General features: G+C 52.6%; 1 protein-coding gene and 1 long non-coding RNA gene across 2 annotated transcripts in view; one reads left to right on the forward strand and one right to left on the reverse strand.

Annotated features, from left to right (window-relative positions):
- Positions 1-17,903, forward strand: part of LOC104688159 (IQCJ-SCHIP1 readthrough transcript protein) — an 83,930-nt gene that overhangs the window by 51,581 nt on the left and 14,446 nt on the right. The window lies entirely within an intron of this gene.
- LOC120410462 lies at positions 14,619-15,925 on the reverse strand. Its single transcript, XR_005602634.1, has 2 exons — positions 15,706-15,925; positions 14,619-15,053 (listed from the first exon to the last, which is right to left on the reverse strand). It is a non-coding gene; the product is annotated as an uncharacterized LOC120410462 (long non-coding RNA).

Here is a 17,903-nt window from a genome sequence, read left to right on the forward strand (position 1 = left end):
TTACATGGCACAGACGGGATGTGAGGGCCAGGGCTGCTCCCTCAGGGTGAAGGTGCCTGAGAAGCTCCTACCAGGAAATTTGGGAAGGATTTGGCAGCTTCTGCTTGGCCCTGAGAGAACCCCAGGCCCAGTGGGGTGGGATGGCCATGGATGTGTCCATCCTGGACATTCCATGTCCATGGGCAGATTGTGTGGGGTGGCTGGAATGCCTCCAGCTCTGTGATGCCCTCTGGGAGGGTCCCGTGGGCCAGGTGGGCAGAGGATGTCTAGAAATGGAGAATATTCCCTTCTTTCCCCCAAATAAGGGTGGGTTTGGAGCTGCTTTGAGTGGACGAGGTCCCACCAAGCCTGGTGGGCTGTATCAGATGACTCCTGAGTTTTCTGGACTCCAGCTAAGAGGAGAGACATCTTTCCTGGAGGCACCTGGTGCTCGGAAGGTTCCTATGGAGATGCTTGGCTCAATCTCCTCCCCCAGCTGCAGGAAGCCACCCCCTCCCAGTTTTTAATTTTTCCTCCTTTCCTCAACCCCTGGTTGCATCCAGAGTGGAACCAAATGTGCCATGGGATGATTTACGGCACTTAGGAGCCATGGAGGTGCCGGGGAAGTGGCGAGGCTCCGCTTGCCGTGCCTCTAATGGCTCGAATCAAATCCAAATCAGCCTTAATGGCTTTAATATTCCTCCCATCGCCTCACCGAGGATGGGAATTACAATCAATGGGATGGATTGGCTGGGAGGAATATCTGCAAATCCTGGAGTCAATTAAAGCAACACTCGCAGGAGGGGAAGTGGCTCGGGCAGAGACTCGGCTGTGACAGGCTGGGCAGGGAGAGACGGAGGGAATTGCCGAAGGAATTTTGCTGCCCACAAGGCTTAGTGCTGCTAAAAGCTCATCCCTGCAGCTTCCAGAACTTCTGCAGGAGCCTTTCAGGTGGGGAAGGATGTGCTGGAGTCTCTGTTTTACCTTTTCATCCCTGGAATGTTCCTGCCTGTGCTGTGAGACGGATCGATGCCGCCTATCCTGTCCCTGTGGCGGTGAATCCAAGGGATCACACATCTGTCCAGGTGCTTGGACTCCTGCATTTCCAGTGTGTCAGGAAGTTAAATTTGTATCCTTCTGACTGCTTTGGTCCTCCAGGCTGCCCTGAGCCTCTGGAGGTGGGCACGGTGCTCCTGCTTCCATCGGAGCTGTTCCATCCGGCTGCCCACGGAGCACCTTGGGAGCGGCCCTGAAGGGCAGCAAAGAGCATCCAGAGGCCGGAACTCACCTTGGGGAGGCTGGAAAAGTTTCAGCTCTGCGTTTGAGAGCAGCTGGAAACCTCCTGGGAGTGTTCAAAAAGCGTGGAAGTGGCACTTGGGGACGTGGTTTAACAGTGAACACGCTGGTGGTGGATTAATTTTTGGATTTGATGGTCTTAGAGGGCTTTCCCAACCTTAATGATTCCATGGAAAGACTTCAACCCAGGATATTCCGGAAGCTGTAGGATGGAATTTAGCATGGACCATGTGAATAGCTCTTTCTTCTGCCTGTGTCTCTCTGAAAATTTGAAACTTAATTCAAAGCGGGGGCTAAAATCTTGAAATAAGTGAATAATTGGCCATGGGCAGGGATCTGACTTTCATGGATCAGAGCAGCCAGAATGGAAGCAGAAATGTATGGAGCAGCTTGGCAAGAGGGAGGAGAGGAGTGGAGCCAGCAGGTGCTTGTTTGAGCCTTATGGAAATATTGGTGCAGCAGGATTTTCGGGAATGTGGGCCGGGATCAAGCCCAGACCTTTGGTGTAAAGCCTTGATCCACCTTGGAACGCTGTCCCAAACATTCAGGAGCAAATATTGGCTTGGAGGTTGTCCGTGGGTTGGCTCTCACTTCAGCTAAGCAATAATTGCTCGATGGAGCCGGCCCAAAGTGCGAGATCCCTCCTCCCCAGGGATGTGGTGTTGTCTGGGATGGGAGTGTTGGGAGCAGGGAACAGCCAGGGATTAACACCTGGAAGGAATTTTTCCAGCCAGGAACTGTCAGTGTGGGAATTTCTGCTTTCCAGAATCCGCCTTGGGGCTTGCAGGAAATTGTGTTTCTGTCATTGCTCAGGCAGACCTTCCCTGTCCACCCGGCAGCTCCTGTCCCTGCTGCACCTGAGCACTGAACTCCTCACCTGGAAAAGGGAAAGTCGGGATCAGGGAGGTTCTCCAGGGCACCTAATTTGTTGTGAAGTGTTGATGTGGAAAAGTGTGGAAAAAGCTGTAATTCCAGTCAAAACACGGCTTTGTTCCAGGGATGGAATGATCCATCCCTGCTGCTGGTGGAGCAGGAGAGCCCTGGACTTTGGCCGCTTCCCACCCAGCTCAAAGGTTGGCTGGGAGATTCCTGGTCCTGCCCCAGTGAGCAGTGCCATTCCCTTGGGAAAACATCCGTAGGAATTATCAAACTGGTGGTAATTCCATAGATTGGAGGGATGTGCCCTTGCCGCTTCCAAACCCGGGCCAGGCAAAACTGCAAGGATTCATAATCCTGAGGGAAAACTTGATTCCCACTGCTGCTGCTGAGCCTTTCCATGAAGGAAGTGCCAAAGACAAGGGAGAACAGCCTCTGGGTTCTGTGGGGATGGATGATTCTCCTTTATCCCAGTGCTGCTATAATGTGAATTCCTCCAGCTGATGGATCCCAGTCGGCTGGTGAGTGAATGCTTCCTGTGGGATGTGGAAAAGCTGGAAAAGTTGGACTTTTCTAGCACTAATGGTGGTGCAGGCAGCAGTAAATCTCCCTTTAATGTGACGCTGAGGGATCATATCCATGATCCGGCTCTGTAAAACCAGTAAGTTTGTTATAAATGAGTATTTTTGGTGTTTGGGAATCACAAGTAGGAAATCCAAAGGATTTCCAAGGAGAGGAGCGAGCCTTTATGCCAGGCAAAGTTTGGAATATCTCAGAACATTGTTTTTTAAAAGAGGGAGATTCTGGAGCCCTGTACCCCTCCCCTAATCCTTCAAATTCCCACTTGAACTGAAGTGTCTCAGGTTGGAATAGCAGCAGGCAACAGGAATTTTGATTTCCTGGGATAGTAATTATGTGCTTAGGCAAATATTCCTCGCTTATTAAGTGGGATAAATGCAAGGCAGGGGGGGTTTAATTCTCACAACTGCCCTGTGCTGTGCAAAACCTGTAATTTTTCCTATGGATGCTCTGCCTATGGGGTGGGGTGTCTGGAACACCTGGAGCTGTGGAAAATCCAGGTGCACGTGGAGGGAGAAATTGCAGGCAGAGGATATTTAAAAACTAGAGGAAAAGGGGTTTTTCAACCCAAACCATGTTGAAGATCTGCTGAGGAGCACTGGAAAGCCAGGATTGTCCTGACTCCAAAATTCCAGGGACCTCTGGGAGGTTCTAAATATTCTAAATGATTTAAATATTGCTTAAATATTCAAAGATTTGTTTAAATATTCTAAATAATGCTCCAAATGCCCCCAAACCCTTCAGAGTGTCTTTCTGTGAGCAGCAGGATTGCCTCAGCAGTGATAAGAGCAGCAGGAATTGTGATTTATTTCCTTCTTCCTCTCTGCCTGGATTTAAGGTGATTTGGATTTCACTGGTTGGAAAATCAGGTGCAGCACTTGATTATTTTATAAAGTTTGTGGAGAAACTGGGAAGAAGTTGCTCAAAGCATCATTTTTCCTACTCCTAACAGCAAAAAGTCAGGAAGATGAATACCAGTGACATCAATTTGTGTCCCCATCTCCTCAGGATGTGGCTCAGCCCAAGGGAGCTTCAAGGGAACTCAGTTTTAGTGGGGAAAATGGGCTTTTTTGAGGGGAAAACCTTTTGTAAGGATACATAAAATCCCAGTGTTAATTCCCCAGAGTTGGCTGTAATCCCCACTGGGAGGAAATGGGATTTCCCAGTGCCTCACTGTAGGTGTTAATTTTACTTTATGAAAGTGAAGCTGTTTAAAATAATCCCGTCCTCTGCTCAGTTCGGTGTTTTCCAAGGCTGGACACCGTGATCCCGGAATTCCTGTGGAATGCTGGGCACAGTGACACTGCTGAGGGGGCTGAGGAGAAGCAGAGTTTGGTGTATTTAGGCTCTTCAATCCCAAATAATTCAGCTTTTGTGTGAGCTTTTCTTTAGTCAGAACTAAGAAGATTTAAAAATCTCTCTTCCAGCTCTTGCTCTGAAATCAATCCTGCTCCAGCAGAGCACCCATGGATTCAGTGGAAAATGATTTTCCCTCTTCCAATTATCCTTTCACACGAGGTGCTCCATAATCCCTCTGTCCCTGGAGGTTTTCCAGCTTTTCCAGGCCCTCGGATCATTTTGGGGCACCTCATCTTTCCCTGTGGAGTCGTTTGCGTCACAGCAGTGGGAGATCTTATTTATAGCCCCCATCTGGGAGTGCAGCTCCGTGATCTATAGATCTCCTTTAACGAGAAAATCACACCCAGGGCCATTTATTCCTGCTGCTTCCTCTGGAAATCCGAGAGGAAATAGGATTTCCAAGGCAAGAGAAGTGCCAGGCTGAGATTTAATCCTCTCCCTGGTAGAGGCAACGTTCAAAAAGAAAAGAGAACTCTACTGAAGCGCTGAATTCTTTATGCACACAAAAGCTGCTGGTGCGTGTGGCCCGTGGGGAACCCAAATGCTTTTAGTGAGTTATTAAAAATTGAATCCAAACTTTTTATTCTGTGTAATTCCTAGATTGGATTTATTAAAGAGGGATTTGGGGAAATAGCAGCATTCTGAACCAGGGTCATGTTCTTCTCTGGCTCCTTGGCCTGGGAGGTGTTTGATGATCAACTGTTCTTAGTAGTTAAGAAAAAAATAATTCTGGGAATCATTTTTCCATCTGGAATTCCCTCTGTTTTGCATTTGCATTAATTCATAATATCCAGGCTCTTTGCATTTCTCCTGGCACATTGCAGCTGGCCTTTCCTTTCTTCTGCTGCTTTCTCATCTATTATTTCTTAGTTTAAAAGCACAAAAGCAACTTTCAGCTGTGCCTTGCAAAGATCCAAGAGGCCTTTTCCTGGGAAAAGGAATCCCAGCTTGTGACTTCCCTAGGCTGACCTGGGAGCTCTTGGGAGCAGCAGGGAAACATCCTGCTGGGAAAACACCTCCAGGACCTTTTCCAAGTGTCTGTTGCTGGGAAGGGTAGAGTAGGTGAAAAGCAGGATGTGCTCCTGAAAACCTTGGATACAGCCTTGACCCCCTCTTCTCCTCGGATTCCTTTAAATCCATCCTCCAGTGACCAAACTGGCCGATATTTCCATATATTAATAATATTTAAACAGCTCAAAATAGGTGCTCAGAGCTCAGCCAGCCCTTCTCCCTGCTCAAAGGCTGCAGGAATTATGCCTATTCCCAGGAAATCCCAATCCAGGCTGTCCATAAGTCACATGGATAAGGGTTTCCCACATTTTACACCTGTCCCCGTGTGCCATATTCCATATAAATAAATATATTTTGCTTGATATAAGATGCAAGGTGAGTTTTGGCAGTGCTGATCCTGGGCTGTTCCCCATCCCTTCCCTCTGGCATGGAGCAGGAATATGTGTTATTCCCAGGAAACTCTGCTGCTGTTTCAGGATAATTCTGGTGCTCCATTTCCCATCCCTCCTTCCTTGTTATCCATACATTTCATACTCCTGGAACGACTGGGATGCAGAATTGGAATTGCTGCTACTAAGGAGAGATCCTGCAGCATCCAAAAACAATTCCAGGGGCTTCCACAGCTGTGCAGGGGAATGCTGGAGGCCTTTGGGAATTCTGGAGGCCTTTGGGAGTTCTGGAGCCCTTTGGGAATGCTGGAGCCCTTTGGGAATGCTGGAGCTTAGAGCCAGCGCTGCCTGGAGGATCCCACACTCTGCTTAAGGCCCTGTTAATGGCTTTTAATTACTCTGGGGTTTGTGTTGGACCAAACAAAACGCAAAACAAACCGGAGTAGTTTGAGGCCTGGATCCAACCTCGAAGCTTTCCATGCCTTGATTCCCAAGAGAATCCCAGGGATGAGGTGTCAGTGAGGCAGCAGCTGCAGCTTTAGGAAGAGGATTTTTGCTGGTTACAGGAATAGGATATGGAGGGAAATCTGTAAACATGTAACTGGTGGGGAAATAATAGTTCACTGGAAAATAAACTTTCCCCAGGGAAAGCCACCAGCAGTATCCAGTGCCTTGGACATGCTGCTGCTGTTTCCAGCACGGAGATGAGAATTCCTTGGAGAAGCAGAGCGTCCTGTGCTCCCCAACACAGCAGGGAGGTGTATTTTGTCCCTTAGAGCTGGAATTCCCTGCTGTAGCACCCAGTCTTCCCACTGCCATCTCCCTTTCCTCCCATGCCTCAGGGATTGGGTGTCCCCTGTTCCCTTTCTCCATTTTCTCCTGGAAATCCAGCTGTGCCAGTGGTTTCAGGCAGAGCCAGCCTCAGCTGCAGCACAGCCTGAGCCACACCAGACGATGTCCTACGTCCCAGGGGAACATGGAGAAACAGTGGGGCTGGAGTGTGTCCAGGGAAGGGAATGGGGTTGGGAAGGGTCTGGAGCCCCAGGAGGGGCTCAGGGAGCTGGGAAGGGGCTCAGGCTGGAGCAAAGGAGGCTCAGGGGGGACCTTGTGGCTCTGCACAAGTCCCTGACAGGAGGGGGCAGCCGGGGGGGTCGGGCTCTGCTGCCAGGGAACAGGGACAGGAGGAGAGGGAACGGCCTCAGGCTGCAGCAGAGAAGGTTGGGGTTGGATATTGGGAAAATTCCTTCCTGGGAAGCGTTGTCCAGCCCTGGCACAGCTGCCCAGGAGTCCCCATCCTTGGGTGGATTTAACAGCCTGTGGATGGGGCACTTGGGACATGGGGCAGTGGTGGCCTTGGCAGAGCTGGGAATGGTTGGATTCGATGGTCTGAGAGGGCTTTTCTAACCCAAACAATTCCATGGTCGATGGCTGTGAGCAAACAACCACAATTCTGAGGTTTCCAAACCAGGGCTCCTGCCTAGCTGCTGCTCCCGTTTCCTGTTAAAATTCCATTTATTATCCCTCTGCTCCGGGCTGGCAGCTCCTGGTGGAAGTGATGGAGAGAGAAGCTGTGAGCAGAGACACAGCCCCTGCTCCGAGGCTTTTCTTTTCATGGGCAGCTTCTCCCCAGCTCCTTTTGTGCTGACAGTTTGGGACAGTCCAGAAATCCGAGCCCTAATTCCTCTGGAGGAGTCGTCTGAGGCCAGAAACAGCCTCTGCTTAGTGGCATGGCCAGAGCTGGTGCCAACACCTGATTGCTGAGGAGATCCTGAGGCTGTGGAAAAACATCCCTGGGCTTGTTTGCAGGAATGGGGCTTTTTCTTTGATGGAGGGGTCGAATGGGGGATTTAATTCCCTGGAATGAAATGGAGAAGTCCAACGTGACATGAAACGCAGAGGGATGGAGCACCTGCAGGGGCTGCAGTGGGGCCAGGGAGGGGTTTATGTGCAGCAGTCCCTCTTTTTGCCCTATATTTGACTTTTCAGTTGTCTTCACGAGTGTTCCAAGCCTTTTTTCACTGCTTAATTCCCATTATTTGAACTTGAAAATGATCCTGGAGTAGTGCACGGGGCTGGGACACAACGTTGGTTCTGCTGGAAAAGGGCTTGGAGCGAGGATCTGTGCCCTGCAGGAATGTGATGCTCAGGGAAGCTCAGCAGACAGCCCCTGGCTTGGGAACAATCGGGAATTCTCTGCCCTTTGCCCTCGGGAACAAGGCGTGACTGTGTGCAAGTGCAGCCTGGGATGATGGGGGGTGCTCCTGCTTCCAGGTGTTTTCAGCACTCCCAGGAATTTTCACGTTTGAAGCTGCAGGTCAGGCTGTGGTGCTCCTTTGTGTTTATATGATACAAGCAGGGAATGGTTTGGGATGGAAGAGACCTTAAATCCCATCCCATTCCATGGGCAGGGACACCCTCTCCTCTCCATCCCTGCTCCAAGCCCCATCCATCCCTGGATCCAGGGGTCCAGGGGCAACCACAGCTTCTCTGGGAACCCTGTGCCAAGGCCTCACAGGGAGGAATTTCCTCCTTCCTAATCCCTCTGTTGTCCTGTGACTTCATCCCAGGATAAAACTTACACCTTATCCTTAGTGCTCATCCCAATGAATCCTCCAGGAGTGAGCTCTGCCTTTCCTGGGCATTCCTGCCACCAGAAACTCCACGCCTTAACTCAAAGGCTCGATCTGGTGGTGTAAATGGAAAACAAAAAACCCAAATCCAACCTCCAATAACCCCCTCGCGTGCCTGTCTGGAAAAACTGGCCCGGTTCCAGCAGACACCTTACAATGAACCACCCGGGATCTCCACCCTGTGGAAAGACTCCAGGAAAACCAGGCGCTGAAGGAGCAGGAAAAGCTGCAGGCTGCCGGAGCAGGAGGGAAAGAATGCCTGAGGTAGAACACGAGAGGAGGAAAAAGGAGATTGAAGAGAGCAGAGTTGTTTTCTTGCTCTTATATGGTGCTGCTGTGCCACCAGCAGCTCCCTCGCTCCATGACTAATGAGGCTCAGCTGGGATCCACCCTTGCTTATCCTGTTATTTTTAGCTTTTTCCAGCCTCCTGCTCGCCGTGCCTGCCCTGTCTTATTTGAAATACTGAGTCTGCAACCTGGCAGCCTCCCTCGGTGGCCAGAAATGGGATTTCTTATCCCTGAGGGAATTGTTTTTGGAGTCGGCAGCGATACCCATTGAAGAGGAGTCACCTTTGTGACCCCGGCAGCTCCAGATGAGAGGATTCATTTTTTTTTTCCTTTTTCCAGTGACCCTGGGGTTGGGAGGCAAACTCCAAAAACTCATCTTTGCATCCACTTTTTAAAGGCTGGGAATTGAAAATAAACCTGAAGCAAAAGCAGGGCTTTATTCAGCCTGGGACAGCAGGGATTATATGGAAATGTCACTGGGGTGGGAGCAGGTACAGAAATCCCACATCCTCCACTTAGCAACCCTTCAGTTCCTGGTCTGGAGCCAAAAGCCATTTCTGGGTGGAACATGAAGCCCTTTGAATTGTGGCAAAACCCCTGGAACTGCAGGCCAAGCTGATTTAAATCCAGGGGATTTATTAATTAATTAATTAATCCTGAGTGGGGGGTGTCCAATGGGCTGCACCTGCATTTATCCAGCCACACAAACCAAGCTGTGTTTGCTCCATCCTTCCCAAATTCCCTGATCCCAGCAGTGGCAGGGCTGGAACCTCTCAGATTTGGGTGCGTATTTTAAGGAGGCCCCTCAAAAAGAGTGGATTTCTGCCAAAACCTTGGAGTTATGGACATCAGCCTTTGGAGCTGAGGGAAAAATCCCCTTCTATTTCTGTCCTGACCATGACTCAGAGGAAGATTTGTCCCTGCAAAGTCACTCCTTTTTTGAGGAGGCATTTACAGGCTGCTGCCGTCACCTGTTGGGCTCAGGATATTCCTATTTTTGGTGTTTAAAAAGACAAGTTTTCATTCCTCACCGACTTTGTAGTGTGCTGTGTTTGTTTTTTCAGCCTGCAAGCCCCAGTGCTGGGCTTTTCCCACCCCTTTTGCAATTAAAATTACAAAATAAAGCCAGAAAGAAATGAGGCCTCTCAGCTGCTGCTGCCAGGAAGCACAAAGGGAAGAGGAAGGGATGGATGGGCTGGAGGTGATAGCAGTGGGATAATCCCATCCTCATCCCCAGTCTCAGGTTTTGCCCTCTTGCTCAGTGCTTGGTTGTAATTAATAACTGGAATTTTGTGGTTGGATAAATGCAGGTGCAGCCCATTGGACACCTCACAGGATTAATTAATTAATTAGTCCCCTGGATTTAAATCATCTCGGTTCCTTCTGACTGCATGACCAGCCTGCAATTCCAGGGATTTTGCCACAATTCGAAGAGCTTCGTATTCCATCCAGAAATATTCCCCAGACCAGGAACTGAAGGGTTGAGTAGGGAACATGAAATTTCTGCTTGTGCTTCCAATCCAGCAAGGTTTCCACACAATTCCTGCTGTCCCACCCTGGCCTTCATCCTCAGGGAAAATCCCTTGTTGGGCCGTTTTTGCCCTCTTGGAAAAACTCCATTAATTCCTCTCCCTGCTGCTGTTTTAGTGGGGCTGGGAGCAATTCCATACTTTTCAAATATAGCAAATTTATATTGGAAAAAGGAAAAGGAACCAAATAAATGGGAGAGGAGGGATAGGGAAATCTGCCTAGGAGCTGCAGGACAAGCCTGGATGTGCTGCCCATGGATTGGAGCAGGGCTGATAAAAACTTCTCCTAAATTTGTTATCAGAAATCAGATGGGGGGGGGTCACTTATGGGTCACTTTTAATGCTTTGGGGCTATTCTGGATCAATATGGATACAGCTGAAACTTTGGGAATCTTTTCCAGATGGGTTTGGGGGCGGATGGGTGCATCCTTCTGGTGCCAGCATCCCTCTCCCAGCCCAGCTTGGAGCAGACAATGGGATTTGGAGGCAGAGCTGTTTCCCCTGATGGCAGCGGGGCCGTGCCGGGGGTGGATGTCCCGGCTGGCAGTGCCGGGATGCTCCTGGCAAAGGCACAGGGATGAGCCCGGGCACAGCTGCTCCAGGCAGGGGCACACTGTGATCCTCGGGGACTGGGAATTCTGAGGGAACAGCTGTCCCTGCTCTGGGCTGGGGGAGGTTTGATTTGGGTTCAGCTCAGGCAGATCCCACCCAGCCCAATCCCTCTGTTTTCCGGGAATGTCAGGTCTGCACTGTCTGTGTGTGCCAGCCAAAACTGGGGAAAATTGTTTGTAGCTGATGGGATTTGCTACAAATCCTCTCCCAGATTGTGCTGCAGAGCGAGGAACATTTGAATTTGTGGGTGCTCAGACAAAACCTGATTTCTCTGCTAAAACGCTCATGTTCTCCATAGATTCTGCAGGCTGGGAATGCTGCAATTCCAAAAGAACCGCTGATTCCTAACAATAGAAATAAATCAAATTGCAAGGAGGCGGCTGGAGCCTCTCTGGTGCTGTCTCCCCACGCTCCTGAAGTGCTGGAGATAAAGTGATGGACACAGGGAATGGTTTGGGTGGGAAGGAATTTAAAGGTTATCCAGTCCCACCCCCCACCATAGGGACGCCTTCCACTATCCCAGGGTGCTCCAAGCCCTGTCCAATCTCTCCTTGGACACTTCCAGGAATGGGGCATCCTCAGGGAAATCCATTCCAGGGCCTCACCATCCTCACAGGAAAGAATTCCTTCCAGTATCCCACCTAACCCTGGCAGTGGGAAGCCATTCCCTGGGTCCTGTCCCTCCATCCCTTACCCCAAGTCCCTCTCCAGCTCTCCTGGAGCCCCTTTAGGCACTGGAAGGGGCTCTGAGGTTTCCTGGGATCCTTCCCTTCTCCGTTCCCAGCAGTGAATCCTTGGTGGGTTCAGCCCTCACCATCAGAGCTCCTCGAAATTCCCTTTTAAGCACTTCTGATCCAGCTCATAAATTGTCCAACTGAAATGAAGCCTGTGTGGTACCACTGAGCCTCCCTGGATGGCTTCCATGGAAAAATCTGCTTGTTTTCCATATGTTTGGTGGCTTTTATATCACTGGAGAGTTATAAATACTTGGGTGGCTTCAATGAGTGCCTGCAATTCCCTGGGAAGCGTTTGACACGGGAGGAATCGGGATGGGAAATCGCTGTATCCTTCTGTTCTGGGTTTTTAGGGAAGGGAAAATCCTGGTTTGGTTGTGTGTTTTTACCCCAAATCAATCTCTGGCGCTTCGGGGGGGGGGGGGGGGGTTGTAAAGGTGCTGCTTGGAAAGGTCTCCAGAAAATTCCAGGGAAAAGGGCATGGAAAAGGGAAGGATGTTGGGTCCTTAACCCATTGGAGGTTTATCCCCTCGTGGAGCACAGTAACGCACCCAAAATGATGGAAAACCCCTCGGTGTCCTCTTCCTTAAATAAAGAAGGAATAGTGCAGAGCATTATCCATGGATGTAATCCAAACAAATACTCTCCTTTCCAAGCAGATGTCGAGTATTAACTGATTAAAAATAATCACTTTTTTCTTTATTTTTCTTGCTGGATTTAAAGCTAGGGAAAGCTTTAGCTGGGCTTAAAGAGGAGCTAAATCCCTCACTCCCAGGAAATCATCAGCAAATCGAGCTGAAATCCCGGGATGCTGGATATAATTCCTGCTTCCAAACAAGCTTGCTGTGCTTGGGAAGCCTTTGGGAGCCCAGCAGGACCCTCCTGGCGTGCTGGGGGGGCTGGATTGGGGCTTGTTCCCTGTCTCTGCCTCTGATGGGTGTTCTCCCTGAGGATCATCATCCCAGAGGATTCCATGGAGCTGCTCCAGAGCTGGAGCCAGGCTGGGAGAGCTGGGGGTGCTCACCTGGAGAGGAGACGGATCCAGGGAGAGCTCAGAGCCCCTTGCAGGGCCTAAAGGGGCTCCAGGAGAGCTGGAGAGGGACTGGGGACAAGGCATGGAGGGCCAGGAGCCAGGGAATGGCTTCCCAGTGCCAGAGGGCAGGGCTGGATGGGAGACTGGGAAGGAATTCCTGGCTGGGAGGGTGCTGAGGCCCTGGAATGGAGTTCCCCGAGGATGCCCCTGGATCCCTGGCAGTGTTCAAGGCCATCTTGGACAGGGTTTGGAGCAGCCTGGGACAGTGGGAGGTGTCCCTGCCCATGGCAGGGGGTGGAACTGGGTGAGCTTTAAATTCCTTCCAACCCAACCCATTCCACGATCCTGCAATTCTCTGAAAACTGGGACAAAACACATTCCCAGGTCTTCATCTCCTCCCTGATTTTCACCTGCTCCAAGCTCCGGCTGCGTGTTTATTTTGGAATTAAAAAAAAACAAACCCCAAACATTAATTGAGCCTGGCTTTTGTATCAGCCGAGTGGGTTGGCCGACACCAGCCTGGAAAATAAACCTTCCCACCTGATAAGGCCCCTCTGGGAATGCCTGTGGGCAGGAAAGCATTCCTGGTGTTTCCAGCAGGAATTCCACGTCTGGGCTGCCTTGCTGCTGCTGCTGCTCCTGCTTTTCCCCCTCCCCGTTCCCAAGCTTTGGGATGATGCCCTTGCAGCTGGGGGGGATCAGGCACAGAGCACGACACGGGTGTGGAAAAATAAATGTGTGGAACAGAGGGAAATGCCAAACGCGTCGGGAAAAGGGCTGGACGTGAGTAATAACCCGGGATCCTTCCCTTCCTTCCCTCCCTCCCACGGCTGCCCTCGGTTCCAGGCGCTGGGAATGGGAGGGATCGGCTTCCCTGCCCAGCGTTATTCCTTTGAAGGAGCGTTTTCCCCAGCGGGAATGAGGATGGGAGAGCCGATAACCTCCCGGTGCTCCTCCCTCCGCCCTGTTAATGATTTCCTTGGAGCTGCGGCAGCCAGGGAGAGCAGAAAGCCTGGGAATTTCCTGCCTGCCTTTGCCACCTCAGGCTGCTGGAGAGGGACAAGGCTTGGGATGTGCCAGGGGCCTCCTGTGAGCTTAAGAAAGGGAAAAAATACCTAAAAATGTGAGCACAGAAGCAGAAATTCTATGTTTCCCCCCCAGAACTGGAGACACCAGGTGTTTCCTCCTTCTGTAGAGGGATAATTAAGGAAATTCCATTGTTTCAGTGGAAGAATTTGAGCGCCTGGTAAAGCTGAGCTTTCTGTCTCTGCGTGTCCGTGGGTAGGGATGTGCTGCCTGTGCCGTGGGATGGAATTCCCGGTGTCCTGAGGCCCTGGGGACATCCAGGAATCAGGCCTGGCTCATTCCTGGTGCCCACCCCACCTCCAGGACAGGCCCTGCCCGGAACAGCACCTTCCCAATCCCTCTGGACGAGCCCTGGAGGGGTTTGAAGGGAAGGGTTTCACTCCAGTGTTGTGTCAGACCCTCTGGAGATGTTCTCCTGGGACTTCTGAGCCACACATTCCTAGTCCAGAGCTGGTCTTGGGGAAAACTTCAGGAAAACTTGTCTGGATCATATCCCAGGTGGTACCAGACACCCTCAATTAGGGGGTGCCTCGTTAAGAAATGCAAAGCAGACAGGGCAGGTATTCCCTGGGTTTCTTTTCCCAGCTGAGAAGGGGCTGTTAGGGGTCCCAGAGGTTTTCCTGGAGCTTCCCACTGGGTTGTGGCTCCATGGAAAGCAGCAGCCTGTGCTCATCCTTCACCCTGGAGCATCGTTTCCTGTTGACCCACCTGGAAAACTGCCAGGAGCCTTTCCCTCGGTTTAATCCCCTTGTGCTTTAATCATTACCTGCCTGCCCATCTCGCTCCTGCCGGGGAATGCAAATGGAGCCAGAGCAGAGGAGCAAATCCAGAGGTCGAGGATAATTCCTGGCCTTTTCCACCTCCACGGCTGGCTCCATGTCCTGGGGGGAAGAGCCTGGCTGGGAACAGGTGGCTCTCCTGCAGCAGGTGACCGTGGCTCTCTCTGGGATCATTTTTCCAAAGGGAAAAGCTGTTGATTCCTAGGGGGATGCCCCTGTGCCAGCCCAGCCCTGGGAGCGGGGAGGCTGGCACCAAGCTCTGAGGCACCACTGGAATGGTGGCTTTGCAGCCTGTGGGAAGAGGGAGGGAATTTGGGGAGTTTTCCTGAGAGTAAATGGAATTTGAGTTTGTGTAATGCAGGGAGCTGCTTTTAGCCTGCCACGGATCCTCCTCCAAACAAAGCCAAGGTTACGCAGTAAATTGCGGAGCGGGGCTGGTTTATTTTGATGAATTTTTATTTTGATGTCTGCTTGAATGGGATTCTCTGCAGCGCCAGGAAAAACCAAGGATGACTTCACCCTCTCTTAAAAATTTATGCAGAATATATTAATTTTTTCTTTTTAAGTGAAGTATCTTTTTTTTTTTTCAAGCTCTGCTGCTGCAGGGGAGAGAGAGCACTGGGGAGGAGGGTCTGAGGGCTCTCTCCACCCGTGCCCCAGCTGCACAGCGACTCCAGGGATTCTCCATCCATCCTCCCACAGCTGCTCCAGCCTGTCTGTGCTGGTGGGAAGCTGGGAAAGCTGGGGCAGGGTGATGATCCCACAAAGGCCTTTCTTTTTTCTAGAGGCACATCTGGTGTGGGGAATCAAATCCGAGCTGCCCTGAGCAAGTGTTCCTGGATTTCAGTCATGTGAATCCTTGAACAGCTGGGCCTAGGAACAGGATAAATCCCTGTTTGCTGAAGGAAAGGAGGGGAGGCATGGAATTTCTGCTGTTTCCTGCCTGGCTGGGAGTGCCCAGGACATGGTGTGAGCCCGAGCTGTGACCCCACCATGCCCCTTGGATGAGCTTCTTTCCAGGCAAAATAGGGATTGAAGATGACATTTTGTGTGTCCTCGCCCTCCAGCCATGGCCAGGGCCAGACTCTTGTAAATGAGGGGATGTTTGGGTTCATGTTGTGGTTGGAAAAGACCTCCCAAGATCACCCAGTCCAACCCCAATGATGGGCACATTCCCAAGTGCCCCATCCACTCGATTTTTGAACCCTTCCAGGGATGTGACTCCACCACAGCCTCTTCCAATGCCTAACCCATCCTTCAGTGCAGGAATTTCGCCTGAAATCCAACCTGAGCCTCTCTCCCCTGGCGCAACTTTCGGCCTTTCCCCCGTGTCCTCTGGCTCTGCCTGCCCCAAGCCAGGCCGGGTGGGGCCGGGGCCAGGTGGGCGCTGGGGCAGAGCTCCGCTCCCTCCCTGCCGGCTGCACGAGGTAAAAATAACCGGGAATGTAGGGCAGAGCCTCTCCCAGCAGTTCCCGCGCGGGGTTTCCGAGGCAGCAGGCACCAGGAAGGTGTCCGGAGCTGTTACCTCAGGGCTGGCTGGTTTTGGGTGCCTCGGGGCCGCGCTCCATCCCTCTCCGGGCCGGTCCCGGGGGGCTCGGGGGGGCTGGAACTGCGGCTGCCGCAGCATCGCCGGGGCCGGGGGAGCCTCCCGGTGTCCAGTGGGGGTTTGAGGGATTTTTTCCCCCCTCCTGGAGCGGAGCGCGGCCGCAGCGGCCCCGCCCGGAGCCCCGAGCGGAGCGGGCGGAGGCGGCCCCGGCCCGGCCCCCCCGAGCTCCCGGGGCCGCCGCTGCGCAGGCGGAGCAGCGCGGCCGCATCCATCTTCCCGGGCTGCCTCCTCCTCCTGCCTTCTCCCCATCCTCCTCCTCCTCCTCCCCATCCTCCTCCTTCTCCCCCGCCGGGGCCGCGGCGGCTGCGGGCGCTGCCGGCGGGGCGGCAGCGGCGGATGATGCACCGAGATGGTTCACCAGGAAAACTGCTCCTACCAGGTAAGGGGCGAGAGCGGCCTGGAGCCCAGCCCCGGGCAGCCCCGGGCCAGCCCCGGGCCAGCCCCGGCCGGAGCCGGCCCCGGTGTGTGGCACCCCCGGGGGATGTGGCAGCGCGGGGCCGCCGCTTCGGGATCGCACCGAGCACCCCGGGGATCGCACCGAGCACCCCGGGAATCGCACCGAGCACCCCGGGGCTCGGCAGCCAGAGCAGCCCCGGGGCTTTTGTGCTCGCCATGTGATGCTCGGAGGCGCAGCGGGGCCGGGGATGCGCTGCCCACATCCCGCTGCCTGCCCGGGCCCCGCTGCCCGCATCCCTCTGCCTGCATCCCGCTGCTCTCCTGCCGGGATAAAACCGCTCCCTGGAAGCGAGAGAGCCGCGGGATCGCGCTCCCGGAGCTGCCGCAGCACAGGGATGTCTGGTTTAGAGCATTTCCTGCGCTTCCCACATTTCACGAGTGCGAGAGCTGCCTGCAGGATGGTGATTCACCGGCTGCGGTCTGCTCGTGGTTCCGCAGGAGCTGGGGGTGTTTGTGAGCATCCATCACGGCCGCCCCCGTCCCCCGGGGGTCCCCGTGTTTGGGGAACATCGCGATTATTTTAGTGGCCAAAATGAGAGCTGGGCTGGGCTGGGGTTGTGGCTTCATTTCCCTCCCAAGAGAGGATGGGTGCTGTGGGTGCACCTGCACGGGAAGCAGCTCACTGGGGGCTCGGTGGCGCTTTTAGGGGCTCGGTGGCGCTTTTAGGGGCTCGATGGCTCATTTAGGGGCTCGATGGCACCGGCGGATTATTAAATGCACCAACATCTGTCCCTCTGGCACGGCGATGCTGAGAAATGCCTTTGCCTACGTGCAGTGAGGGTGTTTCGGAAAACCCCCATTCCCAAACATTCCCAGAGCCGGACCCTCAGCAAGCAGGGCCTTGCCCGGACCAGCGCCCCATCCTTGTTTTTCCTCCATTCCCGTGTTTAATTCCAACTTCAAGCCGTGCTTTCCAACAGAATATCTCAGATGCAAAATACCTCATGAAGGGAAAAGATATGAATCAGAGAGAAGAGTTGAAAGGATTTTTCACGGAATGTTTTCAGTCTAGCAATTCTGGAAGGGAATTTCCACTTTCGGGAAAAAATATCCTGGGGATTTTTTCTTTTTTTGCCCCAGCCTTTTGATTTCCCGGCAGCTCCGAGCCTGTTGCTCTGGACAGCCGGGATAAATGGTGCCATTGTTTGGGAGCAGCGGATGTTTTCCCAGCATACTCAGGAACGCACGGGTTAAAGGTTGGGCATTGTCTCCCGGCTGGAAGCGGCTCCGGGGGGTGGGATGATGATGGTGATGATGATGATGGTGATGGTGATGATGATGCCGAGCTGCGGCACAGGCCTGGCCTAAAATCCTTGGGTGTTACTGCGACAGCGCTGCCGCCTTTCCCTGCTTCCATCCCCTGCTTGTTTATGGATCGGTGCCCTCCAAACCCATAAATATTAGAAGGAAACCAGCCAGAAACCACGCAAATCCTAAGAAAAAAAACCATCCAGGGAAACATCTTTTCAATTTAAATCTGTTCCCAAACCTTTCTAGGGCGCTGCAGAGATTAAGAGCAACCCCAGCCCCCTCGCAACCCCATTAACCCGAAGGCCGAGCTTTAATCCTTTTGTGGATGGCAGTCCCGGGGTTTGGGATCAGCAGTGGAAGGCAGCAATGATGGGATTTTGGTGGCTGCCCGCGGGAGGGGGTGGCAGTGT

The sequence above is a fragment of the Corvus cornix genome, chromosome 9 (assembly GCF_000738735.6).
Source record: "Corvus cornix cornix isolate S_Up_H32 chromosome 9, ASM73873v5, whole genome shotgun sequence".
NCBI classification, from domain to species: domain Eukaryota; kingdom Metazoa; phylum Chordata; class Aves; order Passeriformes; family Corvidae; genus Corvus; species Corvus cornix.